Below are 11,402 nucleotides of genomic sequence, written 5' to 3' on the forward strand. Positions count from 1 at the left end.
TTTTTCTTCCTGGTTGTTAACATTTTCCAGAAATTTTTTTATCGAAATTAATGCATTTGGATTCACTAAGCCTAAAAATCATAATGGTTCCTTTCTAGAATCTCTAATATTTTAGATAAATTATAATTTTTCACATTTTGGGTGTATGAAATTTCATTTTTTTTTTTTTTAGTTTTTCTTATCAAAAGCGTTTTTAAAGTTTTTCAACTTATTTACATTGCATAAATAATAGTTTCTAGCAATAATAAATTGTTTTACTTCAAAAACTAATTTTGTCCAGGTTTTTGATCGAAATACTCCAATGTGCGTCGGTGATGTCAAAACTCCTATCTGATTCCACCACAAAATTAAAAGAAGAAAAATAACCTGCCATGTTTCCTTTTGGATTTAAAATCTGTGGCCATACTGACTTCGGAACCTTTGATCCTTAGTTTTTCCTACGCATCTTTGGGTTCTTGAAGTGAGCAGCAGATTCTTCGTATCCTCTTTATGAGAAATATAATCGGCAGGCTATCCTTATAAAATCCACAATATCGTTCTTCTATCTAAGGCATGTGGATCTACTGAGAATTAGGGTAACCTGAAACACATTTCCCGAAATAACAATATGATATGGTACGTAGAAAGATTAAAACATATGTCCCTAATTTCCTCAGGTTGTATCTAAGTTAGAGTGGGATTTCTATAATAATCCAACGAAATTGTAAATTAAAATCATATTCATATTTATGGCAAATATGTTACAACTGGAAGAAATTTCCAATTAAATACTCTTAATTGAAGAACAAACCAATTCCACCCACCGAACCGCTTAACATTTTCCTTCCAATCAACTTCATTCATTTACTATTATATTTGTGCTCAAAAACGTATGTGCCAATTTCGAGATAACCCTAATTAATTTAAGAGGCCATTTGTATTCGGAAAATCCCACAGTCAGCCGCCGACATCGATGAAAACCCTCAAAAATATTATAATGAATCTTTTCGAAGAGAAATTTTAGTCAGTTTAAAATGACATAAGCCTCGCCAATGCCAACACCGCTCCCGCCACCATCCCACTACCATCACCCGCTGAGTAGCAATCCAGATTAAATTATTTCAACCAAAAATAACCCAATTAAAACGTAAGCCCCTATACAACACCACCGCCTGCCATATACACCAAGTAATTACAATTTCCTCTCCCAAAAATACACTCTGAAAATATACGTACACACACTTTGGCCTGAAGCCACGCAATACCCATCCAAAAAAGCTGCTGGGCAATCGACCTGATGGGTTTCGTTCTCTCTGGTGTAATCCACCAAACGCATAAAACGAAGAACCTTCTTCGTCGCTCTTCTCGTCGCCGAAAGGACATTTTCATTTAACTTTCCAAAGCATCAAGTCTAATAAACCATAATTTACGGCAAATTTCATCGCAAGCTAACGCTACCGCAATCAACTACCGGACCAGGACACCGCCACGCCACCCAAAAGCCAAAACAACTACAATCATTTTCAACGAACCACGGTTCATAAATCAAGCAGTTTTGGCTTCGGTGAAGTAGGATGTGCGAAAGAGTAGGAGATTGTTGTCGTGGATGAGAGTTGGATTCGTAGGTTTATATCCCAAAATACCTCAACTTATTGTTTGTTGTGCTACGTTTTTGGTGAGGTAAGGCTTTTCCACACATTTTGTACATTTCAAATCATAGAAACATTACAAAATGTATAAATGGAAGGGTTTTATGTTGCTTTTGCAATAGACTCTTCCACTTTTTGTGTACTTTGGTAAACCGATTTTCTTTTCGATCATAAAAATGTTATTATCTTAAGTAAACCACGGATTTATTCAACCATAATGGTATATTTTGGGCATCAAAAATTCTTTTACCCTTTCAAGTTTTTTTCTATAGAAGAAAATGTTCCACATACGCCACAGTGACCGAGTAAAACAAAAAATAATGAAAATAAGATAAAAGAATTCTGGGACATGTTCATTGGAAATTGTCTGAATAGGAATTTTAATTTCATTAATTTTTTTAATTTAGGAAATTTGATTCTATGTTTTTTGCGATGTTTTCATAAATTATAATAATGTAAAAACGCTCATGGAAGAGGACAAAAAAGGTAATTGTTTGAAGGGGAAAGCCAATGAATGGCACCTGCATATCTTATAATTATGTTAATGAAGAGAATTTAATTCTATGTTTTTTTTGCGATGTTTTTTTTTTTAATTTTTATAAGAACGCTAATGGAGGTATAACGCGTGATCGGATTTGAATGGTATTGGGTTATAGAAAGAGTGACTGAATGGGGTCAACACTTCCAATAAGATCCGTAAATTTTGAATATATAATTCTACGTTCTCGCGATGTTTTCATTAATTATATTAAATACACTCAAAGAGAGATATCGCATCAGGGGATGTAAATGGGTGTAAATGTAAAAAAATTGATTCTACATTTTTTCGATGTTTTCATCAATTATATAATAAATACGTCCAAGACAGTAGTGCATTGAAGAGTCTCGTTACTGTTAAAAATTGTATTCTATGTTTTACGATGTTTGTCTCAATGATTATAAGAACCCTTGTGAAGTTAGTGGTTTGTAGACAAGTTGGATTAATGGGCCCTGCATTTTCAATAAGTCTCTTCAGTGAAGAATACCTAATTCTATGTTATTTTGCGATATTTTTTTAATTATATAATAGAATTGCTAATAGAGACATAATTCGAAGGTGGATAAAAATAATTCTCGTTTGCAGACAAAGCTGGTAAATGGGGCCTTTGCTTTCAGTAAGTCCCGTTAATAAAGAAAATAGAATTCTATATTTTAAGCGATGTTTTTTTTTTATCAATTTTACATAAAAACGATAATAGAGGTAGGTATAACGCGTGGCGGGATTGAAATGGTAGTGGTTTGTAGAAAACGAAAGCTGTTGTCTTTGCTTATAACACTAGTCTTGTTAATGTAGAAAATTTAATTCTATGTTTTTGAGCTCAATTTAAATAAAAAAAACGCCATTTTTATCCGACCTAGTGCTATGAAAATGCAAACTTTCCCCTTTATTATGTTAAATAAGAGGTATTATATTTCTTTCTTTCTCTCTTCAACAATGAATGACCTTCACAATCTATAAGTAAAAAATAATTTTTGAACAAGAAATGTCTAAACAAAAATCACAATAAAACTTGCAGAGGTCACAAGCCCAAAAAAAAACATTTAGATGTGTGAATTTTATGAGCCTTGGTTGGTATTCCAACAATTATATACCTAAAAACAAAAACATTAACACAACATACTACATAAATTACAATCTTACCATGTTAAATACAAGAAAATCTTTAATTATGAACTGTTATCTTTGGAGAGAAATAAAACTTTCATCATAAAACAACTTAATGAAGCCACTCTTCGATGCCCCATCATACACATGTACAAGCTTCGCCTTCGTATAATATAATCTTTGACCTATTATAGTCGTTTCGGTAGGAAATTCCAAGTAAACTTATACACAAATCACATTAACATTATACACTTTTAACGAGCCCTTAAGTCTGTTATGTTTGTGTATGATGGAGAAAAGAAAATCACTGCTCTATAGACAAACAGACACATACACAAAACATACAAAACATAGACAAGAAACTTACCAACATTTCATAGCAAAATGACATGATGAACGTCTTTACATAGAATGTGTGTTACGCACATGCAGTCATTAAACGTCCAGACCATCATCATTGTCGGTCGTCGTGAAGAGATAACACACAGGTCCTTGTAATAAGGAGATGTGCCCATACCCAAGAAGGATGTCAGAACTTAAGATTCCTAACCGCAATCTTTGGATTTCTAAATTATTTCCTTTGCAATTATTCAACGTTTATGATGCTTCCTATGTGGTTTATTAATGGACATGAGGTCACAGGGGTATATGTTTTCTATTGTTTCAAGAGAGTGTATGACTAAAACTTAATTTAAAGTGTTATATGGGGGTTTACAGATCCGGACAAGACAAGAATTCCAATTGTATCCACTGTGAAGTGTTTTGACTCACATAACACAAAAATGTTTTTTTTTTTTTAATTTTGGACCCGTAGATTTGTTTTAATACAACTTTGAATTTTGAAACATTGAAGGTCCTAAAAAAAACAATACGGGTTCAAAATCTGTAAAACAAAATTCATTTTGCTAATGTGTGAATTGATAATTTTTTCTTCTAAAGCATAAAAACTCATTTTTGTGCTCTGTGTGTCGATCCTAAGTTCCTCAAAATTCCACAATTTAAAATCCTCTAAAGCAAAAGCCAAGGTCAAAAACTCTTAAAAAATCCATTTTTGCATGGATTTACAGAATACAAAAACTATTTTTAACAAGCTTTTGGACCCGTAGTTTTTTGTAACTTTGTTTAAGTTTTTTGTCCTTATGCGCAGGACCCTCAGAGCAATAAAAAAGTGTTCTTTTTTTAATTTTGGGACAAGTAGTTTTGTAACAGAGAATTTTGAATTTTGGACCTCTTAGGGTCTAAGTTTAAAGGGTACTTACTTATAGAACACAAAAGTATTTTTTACGAGTCTTGAAACCGTAGTTTTGTGATGGATGATTTTTAAAGTTTTTGGACCCGTAGTTTTTTGTAACTTTGTTTAAGTTTTTTGTCCTTATGCGAAGGACCCTGAGAGTAAAAAATTGTGTGTTTTTTTTTTTTTTTAATTTTGGAAGCCGTAGTTTTGTGATAAGAAGAGAATTTTGAATTTTGGACCTATTTGGGTCTAAGGGCGAAGGGTATTTTACGAGTCTTGAAACTCTGGTTTTATCATGGATGATTTTGAAACTTTGAAGTTCCTAGCATTGACCCACAAATCAATGTATTTTCTACTAGTTTTAGACCTGTAATTTGGCTATAGATAATTTAAAGGCCTCTGGAGCAGAGGATATCGACCCAAAAACCAGAAAAAGTTATTTTGAATAGAAAAAGGTGTTTTTACAAAATGTCTTTGTTTTTTTGTTTTGGACCCGTAGTTTTGATTTAAAATTTCGTACTTTTTGGGGTCAAACCTCCCATATTTACAAAGTTATGGGCAACGGTTTATTTATTTCCTTTTTTTTTATGAGTATCGAAACACAAAGCACAAAAATATATTTTTTACAAGTTTATGACCCTTAGTTTTTCTTTTATTTTAAAACTTGACAATGAAAAGAGTTTGGGCTCACATATGTATAAAAAATGGATTTTTACGAGTTTTTGACCTTGGCTTTTTCTTTAGAGGATTTTAAATTTTGGAATTTTGAGGGTCTTAGGATGGACTCATAGAGCACAAAAATGAGTTTTTATGCTCTAAAAGGAAAATTATCAACTCACACATTAAAAAAATTAATTTTGTTTTATAGATTTTGAATCCGTATTGATTTTTTTGAACTTTGAGGGTCTTATGATTTAAGATATCTACTCACAGACTTTTTATATGTTTCGGACCCCTTGTTGTTTTTAGAGAATCTTGCATTCTGGAACTTAAGTACTTAGAAAAAGGGGTTATACTCACAAAGCAAAAAAAAATGGATTTTTTTACTATTTTTGGACCCGTAGTTTTATATTAGAGAATTTTGAAGTTGTAAACCCTTAGGGTCCTAGGGCGTTAATAAGTTATAACGTTTTAAAGATGGAACATGGTTATTTATTACACTTACATAGCACAAAATGTATTATTAATTTTGGGCCCCTAAGGCGTTTTTTTTTAGTTTGAGAAAAATTTCAGATAAGATAACTTGTGTCCAATGTACACCCCTGCATCCAGACAAATAGACCTCATTTTTCTGAGGTTAATTTACTCATTAAACCCAAAAACCAAACTCTTGTAAATTCTGGTAGTGAAAGGTTGAGTATCTCTTTGTAAAAATAACACCTCCAAGATGATTTAATCTTTCCAATTTATTTATTATTTGTATATCTCAAACTGTTTGCAATTTTATCTCCATTCATATCATTTTTTGTAAATCAATTTCATGTGTTTCAAAAATTTTCTGTGTTCTCGTAAATACTGAAAATTACTCTATAGCTTTATTTATGATAGTATGTATTTATTTTTTGTTTTTAACAGAAAATAAATTTTATATTCATTGAATAATTAGCAACAAGTCATATTCATATTTGCTCAACATGCTGTTAATCGATGTTTGCAAATAAAATATTTAATTAAATCATACGCCCCTTTAACATGAGTCATCGAGTTCCAATATAAATACACAAAAACTTAAACATCATAACTACGATATTTTCTCTGTAATTTCTGTATTTTCAAAAAAAAAATCAATTTCAAGCATTTTCTACGGTAATCTGTATAGGTAATAAATATAAGTAGGCATTATGGTTTAATTACAACAAAAACAACAATTACAAGAGCCAGGATGAACAACAACAACAAAATATAAATGATTCAACGCCAGGAACTGTCTGAATTCAAAAACAAACATAAAATTAATGCATATAAAATTAATCCAGCCACCACTTATATGATGCAACTACCTTCGACTGAAGTATACGTGTATATTCACTTACAAAACGGATACGGATATGACCAAAATTTGTTGTCTCTTTTCATGTGTAACGAGAACAGTTCTGATTTTTCGATAACTCGATGATTCGATTGAACGCAAATTTATTTATGTATAATTGAATTCTTTTTTTTTTTTTTGTACATGTTAAATCGGTTTACAAGACTGATCCACTCAGCAATCATAGCACATGTAACATCGTAATATAAAGTGTAGAATTGAGTCGCACGTACTCGTTGATACTTACAACTTTCTACTGAAAACATGCTTTCAAAAAAAAAAAAATGAAATTTTTCGAAAATAACACGGTGTTACAAAAAAGAGGTTTTAAAATATACGCGGGCGGAGACCCATCACGTTTTGTAGAGCTGGTCGCACTGATTACGAAACGGTATTTAAAAAGTCCCTAACACCCCCAAAATCTGGAGTTAGGGGCAAAAAACAGTTTTTTTGACCTTCATCCATTGAAAAAAATCTAGCTTCGTCAAATTTTTACCCATTTTCGATTTTTTTACAGTTTTCTCAAAAACTAGAAGACATAGAAAGATATAGTTTACACTGTTCGATAAGGAATCAATTGAGGCAGTTTTCAGTGTGAGTAATTTTTTTTATTAAAATTCACAGTCTGGACAAAAATAGTATAAAATGAGTTTTAAAAAATTTTGTTTCGCCTATTTTTAACTTTGAAATCGATTATTTCAAGAACTATTAGTTATAATATATTTATTTAAAAATTAGAATTAAATGTACAATTTTGCCTTTGGGAAATGGTATCATTTATTACTGTAAGTGTTGCCGTTGTTTTTCTCTAAGCCAGTTTTGAGCTGATTTTCATAAAAAATACCTCGTTTGATTTGGAAATAAATATTATTTTAGAATATATTTTTAAAACAGCATGTTGTTATGAAAACATATACTTTAATTTGATGTCGAAGTTGGGTAAATGACGAAAAAAAATGGAATTTTTGAACTTTGACAGCTTATAAATTCTAGTTACCGAGTTACATGTTTTATACATTGTTGAAAAGGTATATTATTTATCTCCTATCAGAAACTGTTAAAATCGAAAATGGGTACAAATTTGACGAAGCTAGATTTTTTTTCAATGGCTGAAGGTCAAAAAAACCGTTTTGTGTCCCTAAGTTCAGATTTTGGGGGTGTAAGGGACTTTTTAAATACCGTTTCGTAATCAGTGCGAATAGCTCTACAAAACGTGATAGGTCTTCCCCCGCGTATATTTTGAGTGTTACACCGTGTAATTTTAGGGAAGATAGAGAGACCAAAGGATGTGACATTCAGAAAATAAGTCCTCGATTTTTTACTTGCTCTATAGGGCAAGTATTGGTTTCGTGTCGAAAAAAAAATTTGAGGTTTTAATCAAAACCAACATTACGATTATGGAGAATTCAAAAAAAGTGGGTCTCGCAATTCCGTCCGTGCGTCTGTACGTCTGTGCGTCTGTGCGTCCATCTGTACCTACACATTTCCACAGCCTAAACGGGTGGACGGATTTTCTTCAAACTTGGTACAGATGATTTTTATGGAATTCTGAAAGTTGTTTTTTTTTTGTTTTTTTATATCTCGTTTAGAACGTATACCTCCCATACAAAAAAATACGATATTGCGAATTTCTCGAAAACGGCTCTAACGATTTTGATTAAACTTTGTATACGTAATATTTAAAGCAGTGGAAATAAAACTGCATTTTTATTTTTTCTCAAAAAAGTCAAATAAAAAAAAAAAATGTCGGCTCTTCCCCAATATCAATTTTTTTTTTAATTTTGAACCAGCTTATAAAATCTACAAGTAGACAAACATAAAAGTGCTTTAAACTGCAAGAGCAAGTACGTGCGACCCCAGTCGTGCATTTTATTTTTTCTTCAAATCCGAAATTTTAATGTTTTCATCAATCCAATAGAGATGACTCAAAAAAATAAAGAATTATTTTAATGGATTTATAAAATGACCTACTTGAACCTTGTTTTTGTTATTTGCACGTTGAATGTTTTCATCGCTGCATCCTGTGTAAAGTCCTTGAGTTACATTCGTACATTGGCTGAAAGAGATTCCTTCATGATGACGTGTTTTACTGACTATTTTGTATGTTGGATTTTTTATTACAACCTTCGGGAAAGCTATGATTGTGTTGATTGAATATATCTCCGAAAACCAGGTATTCGTATTTTTTTCGTATTTAAACAAATAGTATATATTTTTTTTTAAATAAATGAAAGCAATAAATTGTAAATAGATTTATTTATTATTAATAATACTTTGGTCAAGTTTTTTTTTTTTTTAACACAAATTCAATTTTATTTGGCTTTCCATATAAAAAGTTTATTTGATTTTCGAAAATTTCCATTTATGACGAAATTTTTTGATATTTATCTCTGAATACCTGTTACAGTAAATATTGATTTTAGGACGAAACAAAATATACACGATTATGTGGCAAGTAATTTCTCTAACCGACGTTAAAATTGATTAGAAAAACTGATCGTTTTATAAGTAAGTTTGACAATATTGTACAATTTTATAAGGAATTCAAAGCTAAAAAAAATTCTTTAAATCACTGAAAAAAAAATTAATTAAAAATAATATGCAACTAAAGGTTAGAAATCCCGAGGGCGAGAGCTTTTTTAATAATTTTGTATGGAAAACTAAAAAAACTTATTGAAATTTGAAAAAGTACATTATTGTTGAAATTATGCAGTATTGAAACCTACAATTTTCTTAAAGTAAAAATATAACAAAGCTGAACCTAAATTTAGTAAAAAATGTAAAATGTACGACTGGGTCGCATGAACTTGCTCAAGATACTAACATTTTTAAAATTATATATGAAAGTGAAAAAAAAAATAGAAAAACATAAAATATGTTGTTCAAATAAAAAAAAAAAAAAACAACTCTTTAAATGAAATTGAGTCCAAAAAAGTATGCAGCTTAATTTCTTTTATAAAAATGCAATAAAAAAAAAAGAGGTTGTCTGTAAAGCCGGTTTACGGACGATGATTTTACGTGATAATTTCGTAAGAAAACAGGTTGTGTGCTTTTGTTTAAAATGAGTCAATTAAACCGTTTATTTATTTCAAACAATCATAATTTACAAGAAAAAGCTAAAAAAAATTATTGGGTGAGGCTAATCACGTGGGTGAGGTAGCGCAGTGCGTAGTGTACTGGCTTCTGAACTCGCTTGGTCTAGGTTCAATACTCAAGTGTGACGGAAGAAGTTTTTCAAATCAAATGAAAAAATTACTAGACCAAGCACCACACACAAAATGGAATAAAAGGAGTCTGATGATCGGATTGGCATCCGTGAAACAGTACTGTAACTCTAGCCATAAAACACTTGGTGGTAGCACCTTCAAGATGTTGTTGTTGTTCAAAGATTATAAAAAAAATTATATTTTTTTCTTTTCTCATTTATATTAATTTTTTTTATTTTAAAAGCTAACCAAAATAATTATACCATTAAAAAGCCAAATATTTCTTCTAAAGAATAAAACCATTTTTTAATTTTTACAATGCGCAAAAAGTATTAAAATAATTTATGGGGCATTTCACGTGAAACCAGCAGCTAAAAATGTGGTGGGTCGTCAAATTTGTTCATATTTGGTATATGTATTCCTTAATCGAATTAAAAAATACATCTGGAAGGATTTTGAATTTTAAGCCTTGATAGCGGAGTTATGGGCTTCTAAAGTTTTGGAAAACTCTGGGAAGAGTTTATTTGAAAAATTTATATAAATTAAACGAAGGGGTAACAAAATTATTTTAATGATGGATTATACGCAAAATTAGACGTGCTTTTCAAATATGAAATCTAAACCGGAAATAGATTTATTTTTTCGACAGAAAACCGGAAGTTGGCACTTCAAATCCAAATTTAAGAAACTTCGACCATTTTGATATTTTTTTAAATAGTCTTAAAATAAAGCTTATACAATTTAGAAAATACATGCCAAGTTTCAGAGTGGGATATCAAGCCGTTTAGAAGATACATAGGTTTTAGTGAGAGGTCTTCGTGCATGTAAAACCGGAAGTACCCAGTTTTCTCTGCTCTGACCCAGCAGTTTGTACCACCCCCAAATTTTTTTTGCCCATTCGATAGAGCATTGGCTGAATATCATTATCCTGATTTTTCGCACTCGCGAAATTCACCTTTCAGCCGCCATCTTGGATTTTAGTTTTTGTTGAATATCTCGATTTCTATTTATCCTACATAAAAGTTGTGTATGCAAGAAACGTAGGAAATTCAATTTCGCGTCTTTATGTTAAGAGAACTTTTTCGATATTCCTAATATTAAAAAAGTTGCAAGCCAAAAAAGAAAAAAAAAACGAAAAAAAATGACAATTTTAAAGTTTTGAGCACTTTTTATCAAAATTATGAAAAAAGGTCCTGAATTTTCTCTTGTAACATAAATCTCTAAAATACTTACTAATCATTTAAAATTCAATATTTGTTAAAAAAAAAAATTAAGAAAAAAGTAAAGATAAAAACACAAACAAAAAAGAGCATTTTTTAACAAAAAAAGTTTAATAACGTTTGTGTTTATAGCGTTACAAAAAAAAGTTGTATAGGAGAGTTGTAGAGAATTTTAAGGAATAATCTTTCCTCGGAAGGTTTTTTCATAATTTTGATAAAAAGTGCTCAAAACTTTAAAATTGTCATTTTTTTCGTTTTTTTTTTCTTTTTTGGCTTGCAACTTTTTTAATATTAGGAATATCGAAAAAGTTCTCTTAACATAAAGACGCGAAATTGAATTTCCTACGTTTCTTGCATACACAACTTTTATGTAGGATAAATAGAAATCGAGATATTCAACAAAAACTAAAATCCAAGATGGCGGCTGAAAGGTGAATTTC

The sequence above is a fragment of the Episyrphus balteatus genome, chromosome 2 (genome assembly GCF_945859705.1).
Source record: "Episyrphus balteatus chromosome 2, idEpiBalt1.1, whole genome shotgun sequence".
Lineage (NCBI taxonomy): Eukaryota > Metazoa > Arthropoda > Insecta > Diptera > Syrphidae > Episyrphus > Episyrphus balteatus.